The sequence below is a fragment of the Erythrolamprus reginae genome, chromosome 3 (assembly GCF_031021105.1).
Source record: "Erythrolamprus reginae isolate rEryReg1 chromosome 3, rEryReg1.hap1, whole genome shotgun sequence".
Taxonomy (NCBI): Eukaryota; Metazoa; Chordata; class Lepidosauria; order Squamata; family Dipsadidae; genus Erythrolamprus; species Erythrolamprus reginae.
In genome coordinates this window covers 93152314-93168040 of record NC_091952.1, presented here as the reverse complement: position 1 = coordinate 93168040, position 15727 = coordinate 93152314, and the positions used below count along the sequence as shown (strand labels likewise).

The 15727-nt window shown below is 41.2% G+C and overlaps 1 long non-coding RNA gene across 2 annotated transcripts in view; it reads left to right on the top strand.

Annotated features, from left to right (window-relative positions):
* The first annotated feature begins 13790 nt into the window (after positions 1-13790).
* Positions 13791-15727, top strand: part of LOC139165748 (uncharacterized) — a 61508-nt gene continuing 59571 nt past the window's right edge. For both annotated transcript variants that reach the window (XR_011558792.1, XR_011558791.1), the window contains exons 1-2: positions 13791-13874; positions 14234-14386. This is a non-coding gene — a long non-coding RNA (uncharacterized lncRNA). The remainder of the gene's footprint in view (positions 13875-14233; positions 14387-15727) is intronic.

Genomic DNA, 15727 nt, shown 5'->3' with positions numbered 1-15727 from the left:
AAAACATCAATATATTAGACACCGCAAGGTTTCAATAAAACATTGTATGGAAATAAACATTCATGAGTTCTAACATGGATTGCTCAGAATTTATTTTCTATTATTTGTTTATTTTTCAACTGCCACCTTTGGTGGATGTCCAGAAGGGCTTACAAAAGACCCAAATTATAATTAACAATAAAAATTGTGCTAAAATAATCTAACAAATGAAAAGTCTGTTGAAAGAGATATGTCTGTAGAGATTTGAGCACAGTTCTCAATAATTTGAAAACAACAAATCCAAGCCTAATAGGATAAATGATATATCCCCTGATTTAGCAAATGTTGTCTAACATTTTCCAGCTGAAAAATTATGCAATTTGTTTCATATGATTTGTGTCATACAAAAGCTTATCTCTTGCAGCTATCTGAACAGGCTTTAGAAGGAGAGAATGTAGGGTTTGAAAAGGGCTTTGCATCCAGCTCTCTTAAAGTGATCTTTGCAAGAAATCCAAAATATAGTGCAAGCAGTCCTCGAGTTACGACCACAGTTAAGCCCAACATTTTGGTTGGTAAATGAAACAATTGTTTAAATGAATTTTGCCCCATTTTACAACCTTTCTTGCAACAGTTTTTAAGTTGATCATTGCAGTTACTAAGTTAGTAAGAACCTCAGGATCCTGCAACTGTCATAAATATGAACCAGTTGCCAAACATCAGAATTTTGATCACATGACCCATGGAGATACTGCAATGGTCATAAGCATGAAAAATAGTCTTAAAATGTCATTTTCTTCAATGCCTTTGTAACTTTGTACAGTCACTAAATTAACTGTTGTAAGTTGAGGACTACCTGTAGTGAACAATTTCATATCAACATTGCTGGCAGATGCATTGACCTGTTGTGTACTGTGATTCTCTGAAAATAAGCCCTCACCCCAAAATACCATTTCCTTTGGTTAAGGTTAGGGAGACAGAGCTGGGAATCAGGTAAGAGGGCAAGAGCAGCCCCACTCTGCTCCACCCTCCCCCAAAATAAGGCCAAGTGCTTATTTCAGGATTCAAAAAAATATAAGGCAGCGGGCGGGGAAAATATTTACTGACCCCTCACATCCTGGACACAAATTGTTTCAACTCCTACCCTCAAAACGTCGCTACAGAGCACTGCACACCAAGACAACTAGACACAAAAACAGGGGTTTTTTTTCGAACACCATCACTCTACTAAACAAATAATTCTCTCAACACTGTCAGACATTCTACTAAATCTGCACTTCTATTCTACTAGTTTTTCTCATCATTCCTTTCACCCATTTCCTCCCATGTTGACTGTATGACTGTAACTTGTTGCTTATATCCTAAGATTTTTATTAATATTGCTTCTTCATTGCTTATTTGACCCCTATGACAATCATTAAGTGTTGTACCACATGATTCTTGACAAATGTATATTTTATTTTATGTACGCTGAGAGCATATGCACCAAGACAAATTCCTTGTGCGTCCAATCACACTTGGCCAATAAAAATTCTATTCTATTCTATTCTATTCTTATTTTGAGGGAAACACAGCATATATAGCATGTCAACCAGGGGTGGGCTACTGTGCAGATGTGGGGGAACGTAGTGGGGTAGCGAAAATGGAGCTCCACCCCAGAGCACCCAATTTTCACTGAAAGATGTTGAAAGAAAATGCAGGGGATCCTGCATAAGCCATGCCCACAGTGTGGTAGTAAAAAATTTGATAGCCCTTCACTGGTGTCAACCAAAATAAAGTTTTTGAACTTCACAGAAACAACTAGGAGTATAGTCAGAATGTTCAACTATCAGAACCTTTTAGCCAATCTTCATTCTTCTATTAATTTATGAAATCGGCAAATTGCAAGTGGAGGTGTTTGATCCAGCTTGTCGGAATTTTGAACAGTACATTGGCTCTCATTAAAAGAGAATCATGTTTTGTTTTGTTTTAAAAAAATAGTATGTGTTGGCAAGAATGCAATTTGAATGACACTCAGAAAAAGTGAGCTGTAAATAAACACAGATGCAAATTAGGTAATGGGAGGATAAAACCATAGTGTTTAATAAATTTTCCATTTGCTTCTGTTGTAAAACTTCACCCTGATCTTAATGCAGTTGGATTGGCATCAAAGTTGTGTTTAACTATCCTGACATTTGAAGATCCCCCCCCCCCTACTGACTGGCGTTTTAAAATTAGTATGCCTAAAATGAACCCTAAGACCTGCTTTTCTTCTCTTCTTTTAGTGTTCTAATTATATTCTGTCACTTTCTGTCTTGGCACATTTTTAGCTACTGTACATGTACCTTTTTGCAATGACACCACATTTTACCTTTTGTCTACTGTCTTTGAAATTACAACAATCTTATATGTAACTTTAGATTTCAATTAACATTCTCTGCTCAACTAAGAATAAAAATAGCTTATGACATTCTACACTTTTCCACTGGGAAATGAATGACCTCCATTGTCTTTAGCAATGAACTCATTGGTTTAAAAACTATATAGCTAGTTTGTCACTGGGGGGAAAAAATAGACGGTAATTCCTGATTTAAGGATTAGTTATTCATTTAAGTTGTCACCGTCTCTTATTGGAAAAAGAAGTGCTCTAATTGTTCTCTGAAGCTTTGGTTGGGACGACATATTATGTCAAACCACCCTGCTATTTGAGTCATCTTCTCTTAAGCAGCCATGGTGATGCAGTGGTTAGAATGCAGTATTGCAGGCTAACTCTGCCAACTGTCAGAAGCTCAATCCTAACCAGTTTAAGGTTGATTCAGCCTTCTATCCTTCCGAGGTGGGTAAAATGAGGACCCGGATTGTTGGAGGAAATATGCTGATTCTGCAAACAGCTTAGAGAGGTCTGTAAACCATTATGAAGTGATACATACGACTAAGTGCTATTTCTATTAATGTGATCTGAGATGTTCAAACCAAGGTTTATAGCATGTGACCCAAATCACAGCTTGTTCAACAAACAATGATTACAGGAACCATGGCTTGGGGCAAAGCCTGAACCAATCTATATTGTGAATATTTATACATAGGTGGTATATATGCAGGTTTGTTTGTATGTATATATACACAGAGAGATATGCATACACATATACATACAAAAAATGCATAGATTTATTTTATAGTGATTATTTTATAGCTTGATCTACACATACATGGACACACAAACAAACAAACAAACACACACACACACACGCATTCCATCCTTGGAAGTAGATATATTGATTTCTATATACTGTAGCTATCAGTATACTATAAATATTTGTAATTTAATGAAAGAATTCAAGCTGCCAGTCATGATGAAACAGTAGCAATGGGAATAATCCTAATCCATTATAAATGGAAGCCAGTTTTCCAGTTTATAAAATAACTTCACATTGCAATGAAAACAGATTTGCTCTGAGCTGCTTAATGCAGTTTATTTTTGGTGGTTCATCACTGTTCCCTGTAAGTTATTACTCTACCGCAATGATGAAAAAGAAATACCCAGCTTCACAATTCTCAGAATTAATAAGGATGGCTTGCATGATCTCAATGGGACAAAGGTGAAAATACTTTTATGGATCTGTGCAATATGCACATGACCCTGTAATCCAGAGTGACTGGATGCAGCTAAGCATTTACTGTCCAGATGCCCTTCCTGATGCCTACATAGAGTTCACAGCAGATTTTTTTTCTTTGCATCCTAGGAGAGAAAATCTGCCACTACCTAGGACTGAATTGTCAACCTTCCAGGTGGGAGGTGAGCATCTTCATCACCACCACAATGTCACTCATGTGTGAAATGCACCATCTCCAAATATTTCATAATTCGCATCCTGTCCCACACCTCTCCGACATCATGATTTCTCTGGTCCTCTTATAATCTTTTGGAACATTTGGGATATTTCTTGGAGATGGAAATTTAATGCTTCCATTCTTAATTAAAACAATTTCTTAAACAATTGTTCTTTTCCTTTTCTCTCTCTTTTCTATTTGCTTATTAATTTTTTATTAATTAATTATTATTTGCTTATTATTATATAGATGTCTGTGTCATTCTATTCCAGACTGACTCTGGTTTGGTCCCAAGAAAAGAGAATACATTAAAAATAATATAAAAGAAGAATATTCCTCTCCCATCTCACTGCGAGATTGTTATCAAATGGCCAAGTTTTAACAAGCTGGAGAAGAAGTGTTCCAGATGTGCAAAATCATTTGTGTTTCAGAGATCCATCAGATGTTATATTATTTGTCATTGTGTTTTATATGTTTATAGTATATGTTTTATGTTTCCCCAAGGGGAATAACGCTGTGCTTTTTAACATCAGTATGATGATGACTTTTCCTCTGAAATTACAAATATTAGAACACATTTTTTTCATAGTGTAAGGGATTAGAGCACAAGAGAATAGCTGCACATACAATCCTATCCTTTCCGTTAAATATTTAAATATTTAACGGTTTACATAAGTAACTATTTCTTCACTGAGAAGGATAAAGTTAGGTGAAAATTATCAATGACACCTGGATACAAAAAGTTCATTCCAAATATAATTTTAACATATAGCAATTCTGCACATGAGTTTTAGGCTGTGTGTCTCTCAGGTTGTACCCAACTGGAAAGGAAACCAAAGAATTCTGATCCAAGTTTCAATCTATTCTTTCCCTAGAGCAATGATGCCAGACAAATGTTCAATACAACAGCAGTCAGCACAGCTCTTCCTCTCGCCAGTGCTGAAAAGGCAAGTACCAATTATTTTCATCTTTGTAGGTGGATCTTGAAAAAATATGTCCCAAGATCAATGACTTGGATGAGGGGATAGATGAGGAACTTATCAAATTTGCAGATGACACCAAACTGGCAGGAATAGCCATTCATTCATTCATTCATTCATTCATTCATTCATTCATTCATTCATTCATTCATTCATTTATTATATTTGTATGCCACCCTTCTCCAAAGACTCGGGGTGGCTAACAACAATATAAAAAGACAATGTAAACAAATCTAATATTAAAAATAATCTTTAAAAACCCCAATTTAAAGAACCACTCATACATACAAGCATACCATGTATAAATTCTATAAGCCTAGGGGGAAGGGAAATTTCAATTTCCTCATCCTGACGACAGAGGTGGGTTTTAAGGAGCTTGCGAAAGGCAAGGAGGGTGGGGGCAACTCTGATATCTGGGGGGAGCTGGTTTCAGAGGGTCGGGGCCGCCACAGAGAAGGCTCTTCTCCTGGGTCCCGCCAAATGACATTGCTTAGTCGATGGGACCTGGAGAAGGCCAACTCTGTGGGACCTAACAGGTCGCAGGGATTCATGCGGCAGAAGGCGGTCCTGGAGATATTCTGGTCCGATGCCATGAAGGGCTTTATAGGTCATAACCAACACTTTGAATTGTGACCGGAAATTGATCGGCAACCAATGCAGACTGCAGAGTGTTGGTGTAATATGGGCATACCTTGGGAAGCCCATGATTGCTCTCGCAGCTGCATTCTGCATGATCTGAAGTTTCCGAACACTTTTCAAAGGTAGCCCCATGTAGAGAGCATTACAATAGTCGAACCGCAAGGTGATGAGGGCATGAGTGACTGTGAGCAGTGAGTCCCAGTCCAGATAGGGCCGCAACTGGTGCACCAGGTGAACCTGGGCAAACACCCCCCTCACCACAGCTTAAAGATGTTTCTCTAATGTGAGCTGTGGATTGAGGAGGATGCCCAAGTTGTGGACCCTCTATGAGGGGATCAATAATCCCCCCCAGGGTTATGGATGGACAGATGGAATTGTCCTTGGGAGGCAGAACCCACAGCCACTCCGTCTTATCCGGATTGAATTTGAGTCTGTTGACACCCATCCAGACCCCAACAGCCTCCAGGCACCAGCACATCACTTACTCTGCTTCGTTGAACACTCCATAAGCCAACACTCCAGAAGATAGGTACAAAATACAGAAAGATCTTGACAAGCTTGAATAATGGGTGCTATAATAACTGAGGCCTTTAATCAAACATGACAGTTTAATGACAGGTCGTGCCAACAGGGCAGGTACAGGCTTGAGAGCTCAAACATGAATACACAGGCTTATATACAGCACGCCTTCTGAGGCAGCTACCAATGAATACAGAGGAAAGTTCCCGCTTACGAGTAACTGGGCTTACGCGCCCAATCAGCACCCTGGAGAGGGATACGCGAGCTAGATTCTGACAGCCGGCTGTTACTATGCGGACACAGCACTCCTGCCCCTTCGGCTGACACAGACATAATCTTTTAAATATGACGGTCTGCGACAAATTCTCTCGGAGCGCCGGGGCTCTGCGGAATGTCCAAAACCAGTGATCTCAGCCGGGTGGATAGCTTGGGGAGCCTGAACCACCTCCACCTCTCTGCTATTTGCCGAGGATGAATTTCCTGAACTCTCTTCTGCCGTGGGTGGTTCCTGAAAACACTCCCCCTGAAACTCATTGGTTTCCCGGTCTCCACGCATTCCTTCTCTATTAAGTCTGACCTGATCCAGGTGTCTTCTCCAAATTCGCCCGTCCCTCAACTCTATCTCGAACGAACGAGGCCCCAGTTCCCTGCATACTGTACCTTTCTCCCAATTCTTATGGCCCGAATAGGCGCGGGCAAAAACCGCATCTCCCACTGACACCTCTCGTCCGGCTGCTTCAGGCCATTGCACTGCTGCCGTGTACCCTGGGTGCAGCCTGTCAAGTATAATCCTCAACTTGCGACCCATTAAAAGCTCCGCTGGTGTCCTTCCCGTGGTTACACATGGGGTAGTATGTTGGGCCAGAAGCACATCAGCCAACCTAGCTTTCCAAGACATCGGAGGCAACCTTTTGAGGGACTCTTTAACTGTCCGAACTGCCCGTTCCGCCTGGCCATTACTGGCCGGATGCCAAGGCGAGGTTAAGGCATGCCTAATACCTGCAGTTGCTAAAAATGACTCAAACAGGACAGATGTGAACTGCAGGCCATTATCCGAAACTAATAGGTCCGGAAATCCATGTGTGGCAAATAGGGTCATCAGAGACTCAATAATGGCCTGTGACTGAGTGGACTGTAACTGGGCCACCTCCACCCACTTGGAATATGCATCTACAGTGATTAAGAAAGTTTGCCCCATGAAGGGACTGGCCAAATCTATGTGTAAGCGCGTCCAGGGGCCGGCAGGTGGCTCCCAAGTCAAAGGTTCCACACGGGGGGGGCATGGACCTACTCTCCTGGCATACAGCACAGTCAGCCACACGCTGCTCCACCTCCTTATCTAAGGTTGGCCACCATACGTAATCCCTGGCCAAACCCTTCATTCTCACTATGCCGGGGTGACCCTTGTGCAGCAGAGACAACACCTGGTTCCTCAGTTTACCTGGTATAACCACTCTGCCACCCCTCAAAAGAACTCCCTTCTCCACTGAGAACTCAGTGCGGCAGCGAAAAAAAGGAATGAATTGGTCTGCTGGGGCAGCGAGTGGCCACCCCCTTAAAACCCATTGCCTTACCTGGGCCAAAATAAGATCTTTTCCTGTCTCCCTAGATACCTCTGGAGCAGCTAGCACTAAAGGTCCTTCTGTCAGAGCAAAAACGGAGCTGGCGGGTCTGTTAATTCTTCAGGTATAGGGCATCTGCTGAGTGCGTCGGCGTGCGCAATGTGGCGACCTGGTTTATATATTAGGGTGTAGGTGTAATTGGCCAAAAACACAATCCAGCGCGTCATACGCGGAGACAACACAGCTGGGCTCTGGCGGTTACCTGATAGTAACCCTAACAAGGGCTGGTGGTCCGTTACTAACTCGAACCTTCTTCCATACAAGTATTCATGGAAACGGCGGACTCCAGCCACAAGGGCTAATGCCTCCTTATCTATTTGCCCATAGTTTCTTTCCGCCGCGGCCAAGGTCCGAGAAAAAAACGCCAAAGGGGCTTCCGAGCCATTTGGCAATCTATGGCTGAGGACTGCCCCCACTCCGTACCGGGAGGCGTCACAGGTAAGAACTAATGGCAGACTTGGGGAATATTGTGCCAGGACGCTATTTGAGGTGAGTATCCCTTTGACCCCTCTAAAAGAAGCTTCTTCCCGCTTCCCCCAGTGCCAAGCAGACCGCTTGTCCAGCAGCCTGTGCAACGGTTCTGCCACCGACGCCTTATGCGGGATAAAGACCGCATAGAAGTTCAAGAGACCCAGGAAAGCCTGCAGCTCCTCCCTCGACTGGGGTCTGGGGGCCTCCCATATGGCCCTAGTCTTTTCTGGGGTGGGATGGATTCCCTTTTCATCTACCCTGAAACTCAGGAAATCAACCTCTGGAACCCCAAAGACACACTTTTTTTATTTGAGTTTAAGTCCCGCCTCCTGAAACTTGACCAGTACCTTCTTTACCCTGCGAAGTAGTTCGTCCTCGGAACTCCCCGAGACCAGGACATCGTCAAAGTAGGGCACCGTGCCTTCCAGCCCATACAACAATCGCTCCATTAATCCTTGAAACATACCCGGTGCAATAGAGACCCCAAATTGTAGCCTATGGCACCTGAAAACCCCCCTATGTGTGATAATCGCCTGGGCCTCAGCAGTCATGGGGTCCACGGGGAGCTGCTGGTAAGCCTGGGATAGGTCGAGCTTGGCAAAGAGTTTACCATTACCCAGAGTGTGGAGTAATTGCTGCACCACTGGGAGCGGGTACGAGTGGTGAGCCAGAGCCTTATTGACAGTGCATTTATAGTCCCCGCATAATCTCAAACCCCCATCCCCCTTAAAAGCGATGACCAGTGGGGTCTCCCAAACAGCCTGGTCAACCGGCTCTAACACCCCTTGGGCAATCAGACGGTCTAATTCAGCATCAACCTTTGGCCTGAGGGGAATGGGCACCCTGCGGGATTTCAGCCTCACCGCTGGCACTTTGGGGTCAAGGCTGAAAGAAATCGGGGTTCCCGTGTAACAACCCAGCTTGTCATCGAAGACTGAGGGAAATTCCTTAGTAAGCTCATTAAATACAGACCCCCCCCTAACAGTGTTCACCCCCGAAACAGAGAGCCCCAGAGACTTGAACCAGTCTAAACCCAGGAGGCTGGAAAATGGCCCGTCCACCACCATAAGAGGCAACTTGCCCGTGAACGATTTGAATCTGACAGGGAATCTCCCTTCCCCCAAAACCGGAATGGGTGCCCCTTGGTAGTCCCGTAAAGTCACAGTACATGGCTGTAAGCGATTCTTGCTCAAGCAGGGCATGCATCTCTTTATCGTGGCCCAGGAAACCAAGGAATGAGCGGAGCCCGTGTCCACTTGCATGGAGCAAGTCACGCCTCCCAGGCGAACCATCACGGAGATCTTGTCAGTAGAAACCAATGTTTTCCTCACATAAGTGGTCGCTGGGCGCGGGCAGCTATAAATGGCATTGCAGTCATCCCTCTTCGTGGAAGAAAATCTCCTCTGCCAGCGGGGATTGAATCCTTGGAACTCCTTCTGCTCTCTGGGGGCGGCTGGGGGGGACCTACGGGAACGGCAGACTCTCGCAATGTGGCCTCTGGCCCCACAACGCCGACAAGCCGCTTCCTTGAATGGGCAATTGGACCGATAATGGTTTCCCCCACACCCTCTGCAAGGGGACAGAGGGGGACGGGGGCGGCTAGCAGGAGGCTCACGACCCCGAGAAGCCCCCAGCCGGCAGACTTCCTCCTCCTCAGCCTCGCTGCTGTCCTCCTTTTCCGCAGCGGTTTTAGGTTTCTCTGGCACAGCTGGCCCTTTGGCCGTTGCGTTCACGGAACTGTCCATGGCTGCCAGAGATTGTGTGGAAAGTTCAAAAGCACGATCCTCAGCTAATGCCGTTTGAAAAGTTAATTCCCGGGTGGCTAACAAGCGGCGTTTAAGGCGGCCATCCCGGACTCCGAATACTAGCCTGTCCAGCAAATAATCATTCAAGTCGGAAAACTCGCAATATAAAGCAGCCCGGCGGAGAGCGGCCACAAATTCATTAATCGATTCCCCCTCCGCCTGGTTCCTCTGATAAAAGACGTATCTCCGGGCACAGCGGGATGGGGATGGGGCATAATGATCTTGAAGCGTTGACAGGAACGTCTGCCAAGGCACATCGTGTATGGAGACTGGAGCAAATAAAGCCCTGGCTGTCTCAAACATCTCGGGGCCACAGAAACCGAGAAAATAAGATCTTTTGCGGTCCCCAGAAATCTCGGTATAACCATTTGAAATTAGGAAACAGTCGAACCGGGCGACATAAGAGTCCCAGGTCTCCCCTTGTGGGTTGAAAGGGGGAAAAGTAAGCTGTACAGACATTTTCACTTACTGCAGATATAGATGCGAGATGGAAAGGCAGGGTTGAATTCTCGTCGCCAGTATAATAACTGAGGCCTTTAATCAAACATGACAGTTTAATGACAGGTCGTGCCAACAGGGCAGGTACAGGCTTGAGAGCTCAAACATGAATACACAGGCTTATATACAGCATGCCTTCTGAGGCAGCTACCAATGAATACAGAGGAAAGTTCCCGCTTACGAGTAACTGGGCTTACGCGCCCAATCAGCACCCTGGAGAGGGATACGCGAGCTAGATTCTGACAGCCGGCTGTTACTATGCAGACACAGCAGGTGCTATATAACAAAATGAAATTAAATGGTGAAAAAAGTAAGGTTCTACATTTAGGCAAGAAAAAACAAAATGCACAGGTACAGTATATGTGGTACATTGCTCAATGTAATCTACCCAGAATCTTTTTTTTTAACTCCTTCAACCCTGACAAACTTTTTAAAGTACTAATGCTCCCTCTTCTATTTTCCTTGCTTCCTCCTGCAGTTCCACTAATCCCAACCCTAATCCTCACCCTCTTCTGATAAATTCTCAGCTTTTTTGGTGGAGAGGGATATTTACATATGAGAAAGACAAACAAAATGTGGTATGAAGCCTTGCATGTTTCAGTGAAGAGGGGTATGTGTATCAGGGTGAAATTCAAATTTTTCCCCCTACTGGTTCCGTGGGCATGGCTTGTTGGGCGTGGCAGCAGAAGGATACTGCGAAATCTTCATTCCCACCCCACGGCAACGATATTGCAAAATCTCGATTTCCATCCCACTCTGGGGCCAGACAGAAGTGGTATTTGCAGAACTACCCAAAATTCCTGCTACCAGTTCTCAAGAATATGTCAGAACTTGCTGAATTTCACTCCTGATTTTTATCGTAAACATTAAAAGTTAGTGTTAGAAATCCAATAGCACATATATAAAGGAGTTGAATTTCTATCGTATTTAACAAAATGTCTGCTGCAAAGCCAACAGTCCAGATTAGAGAACTGAGCACCACATGATGGGATGAGTTCCTGTTCTTGCCCTAGCTTCTGCCCACCTAGAAGTTCAAAAGCATGGAAATGCATGCAAGTAGATAAATAGTGTGCAAGTAGATAAATAAATACCATGCTGGCCACATGCTGGAAATGTCTTTTGGATAGCCTGAGCAATGGTCTTGAGATGAGCACTGATCCCTATAGTTGGCAACAACTAATGGAGTAAAATCTGCAGACTCTTTTTTAAAAAGAAAAACAAAAACAAAATGTGCTTTCAGTAAAAAAAAATGCATAGGATTTCAGTCTAGTTGGATCAGAAGAATTAAATTCAAAATTCAACATGCTAGAATTTGAAGTAAAAGCAATCTGGGTAAGACAATCTCCAATATGCAGGTAACATGGTAGAATAAATTTTTTCTAATTTCTAGTTTTAATGGGAAAGAAGATTTAAAGTTTAAAAAACTAGAGAAAAAAAGGCTTTTGAGTTAATGGAATGATGATGTGATGTCTTCTGCCATGACAGTTCCTCTTTAGTAGATTATAATATGTCTGTAAAGCTTTAAGCACCCATGTAATATATTAAAAATTTCATAGATGAAAAGCATTTGGGATAAATAAAAATTAGTAATTATTCCAAGTGTCAGTTCCTATGTTAAAAACAACAACAACCACTGGAGCAGAGAATACAACAACTTCAGTAAAAACTTATTTGTTATTTTCAAGGTTTATCTTTAAAAATAATATAGCAAGTACTGTTTTTCTCCCCCAGATTATAGGCTTCATACATTCATTACTTACAGAGGAAGAATTTAGTGGAAAATGTCTACTGTTTTGCGAGCAGGCTCTAGGTAAGTAAGATTTAAAGTGAAATCCAGAAGTTTTCCTGTAAATGTAATTATGTTCATAATGGGCAGGTTGGGTTGGAGGCTATTATCCCCAAGAGAATAGGGTTAAACATAAATGAAGTCTGAAGTAAAACTGACTTTGTAGTCAGATCAGCTCACTAAAAACCATCACTCAACTTGTCAGCACATCCCAACTATATATAATTTGTTTGTATAGTCCTCCTGACAAGTTCTAATCCGGAAGATTTAGGCTCGCTAACGTTAACCCTGAATTATTAAGGGCAGTGTTCAAGAAAACTTGGTTATTGATCTGATGGACACCTCCACTATATATTTTGCATTTATGCATGGTATGTCTGTGTGTGTGTCTGTTAGCATATGGGTTTTTTAAATATTTAAATATTTTAAATTTGTCTGATTGCTTATGATTTGTTTTTACATGTTGTGAGCGGCCCCAAGTCTTCGGAGAGGGGCGGCATACAAATCTAAGTAAGTAATAAATAAATAAATAAATAAATAAATAAATAAATAAATAAATAAATAAATAAATAAATAAATAAATAAATAAATAAATAAATAAATAAATAAATAAATAAATAAATAAATAAATAAATAAATAAATAAATAAATAAATAAACAAACAAACAAACAAACAAACAAACAAACAAACAAACAAACAAACAAACAAACAAACAAATAAATAAATAAATAAATAAATAAATAAATAAATAAATAAATAAATAAATTGAATACATAGAAAAGGCTTTTAGAGAAAGCCAGCCCACTGTTTCTCAGGAGCAAAAAAGTAAAATCAACAGTACATAATAATAAAGAGAGTTTGTATCTTAGCTAAACAAATTAAGATCATTGTGGTAGAAATAAACCCTGGGAGCGAAAAGTCTAAGCAACTAATACCTATTGTCAAAGAGAAATGTAGGTTACTCAAGACATGTGATAAAACCATTTTTTTAAATTAGGAAACTTTCCAAAGTAACATGTGCATGATATAGAAGTCTTTTCTTCATGGAAAAATCTACAAACAGTTCCAGAGAAAGCCCTACTGACCATCATTAATCTTTCGGTTCTGTGTAATTTCTTAAGAACATTAACAGAATATCTAGTGATATCTATATCTATACTATCAGCTGTGGCTTTCTGTGTCCTACTCCACAGCCATTGTGGAAAGATTGGCACCCTACACAACTTGCCACTATTGACTTCATTGTTCACTATAAATGATGCATTCCTGATACTGTATTCTTTTCAGCTCACTGCCATCCTTTCTGTTTTGAAGCATGGGATAGTCACCTTACATACAGATACTAGGAACTTCCTCGCAAAATGCATTAAATAGAAATATAAAATATTAAATTGGGGTTGGTGAACTCCAATGTTGATTTCTTTATTTATGCAAATAGATCATTCTTCTCAGCTCTCCAAGGACTGGACTAGTTTCTCTTACAATTCAAGTATACACAAAAGGTGGTAAATAGAATCTGGGAAGCTGCTGCCAATTAGCCTCTTATATGTAGGGAACAACTTGTATGCTACACACCTTTAGGAGAAATTGGTTGACTATATAGCACAAAACAGTATTTTTATAGGTTTGGGAGTTTGCAATACTTTTGTCCTGCATTATTTGGTAAAAATTTATATCAGTGATACTTGAGACTGAATCTCTGTCATATTTTGTGACTGGAGTATTCAACACGGTTCTAAAAACAAGATTTAAGAAGATTGATCACAGGTAACTCTTGATTTATAACCATAGTTGAGTATGGAATTGTAATCATAAATTGTTGAGGTTTCTCTATGGGTCACCATGTGACCAGATTGAATTTTATGACATTTTTTAGTGACTGTTATAAAAACACCATTGTGGTGAGTATTGTGGTGGTTAGGTGAATCCATTTTACTCAATGGAATTTTTATGACAGAAATTAGAAGTTGTGCTGATAGACTAAAGGGATATTTAGCTCAGTTTAAGAGCTGTTTCTTTAAGAGATTGCATTAGGGGACTGTAGTAACAGATTGCATTCTGGGTAATGTAGTCCATGACATGTGACTTCATCTGTATGTTCATATTGGCCATTGGGCTATACCTAGGCTGCTGATAATTGCGCCATGATCACCAACAGCCATTTTAAGTCTTAACAAAGGACCATGTAACAGCCTGCAGATGGAAGAAATGAATCTCTTTCCACCTACATGGAATGGGGCAGATTATGGTCATATATGCTGAGGAATTTCATCTCATTAGTAAGTCTCTTAGTAAGATACCAGCCAATAAATGTAATCTGTATGATTTACCCATTTGCCTGGAGTTTGTCTGTCTAAGAAAGCATTCCTTGGACCCGAACAGAAGTAAACACCAGAAACTGCCCCCCCCAAAAAAAATCCTTGAAAACCATGGTCATATGACTGCAGGATGTTGCAAACAGCCATAAAGGTGAGAAGGTCCATTGTAACTTTGAAGAGTTGCTAAGGATTTGGGAATGCAGCATTTTACTGGCAGCCATTTTGGTATTCCTAGTTTTTAATTGACATGATGTTTGTCCCACAAAGAATTTGTGTGTGTTTTATGAATTTTTAACAATTATTTGTTTTTTGATATCATTGACAGGCTATATCCATGGGAAAGGAAAGGATTTTCCTCTTAAAGAAAAAAGTGGTTTGAGCGAGTAGTTCACACAGTATAAATCATTTGATGTAGAAAGCAATGATACTATTAATGTAACTTCTATATGTTAAAAATACATCTCATATTTAGACTTTGGGCATTCCAGAAATAATAATTTTGTATGAATATTCTGGCACATGACATATTAGCCAAAGTATTAGTCTAAATTTGTGATTTTCCCACAAGAAGAAGATTTTGATTAAGTTCCTAGTTGCTGCTTTTATTGAAGTCTATTTAATTTTAATCTCAGAATTCTATCATTTAGCAACAATTTCCCCTAGTTTTTGTACAGCATTCCAATGGAGAATGGGAGATTCAACATAGCATTTCATTTCCTTCCTTAGTCTATCCTGAACCATAGACTTCTTTTCTTGGTTAGTTTGTGCTTCAGTTCTGTCTATTTATATAAAAGAAAGACATAATTTTCCCCTTTTCTACTACAGTAAGTCTTATATTTCTCCCTTTCCTAACCTCCCAAAATAAAATATGAAAGAAATTTGGAACGAGAAGATTTTGAAGCAAGGCACAAAACTGACTTTTGATGCTTCCAAATGCACTCATACAACTCCAGTGCTCAGTGCTCAGCTTATTTGACCTAAACTATATGAATCTCTGGAGTATCCAAGTGCAAACCAATAGTTACATGTAATTGTGATTTTGGATTATCTGTGTATTTATACATACGAGGGACATGCCTACCCAACCATATAGGACATTGATGGCTAACTTTTTGTTAGTCATGTGCCAAAAGTGTGTGTGTGTGTGTGCATGTGCACCAATAATGCAATGCGTGCATGACCCCCCCGAGCACATCACACCTCCACATGTGCCCTGACTCCATGCATATGTGCATGACTCCCCCACGCTTCCTCTGCTTCCTGTGCATGCACACATGACCTCTCAAATGTGCCCCCACACAT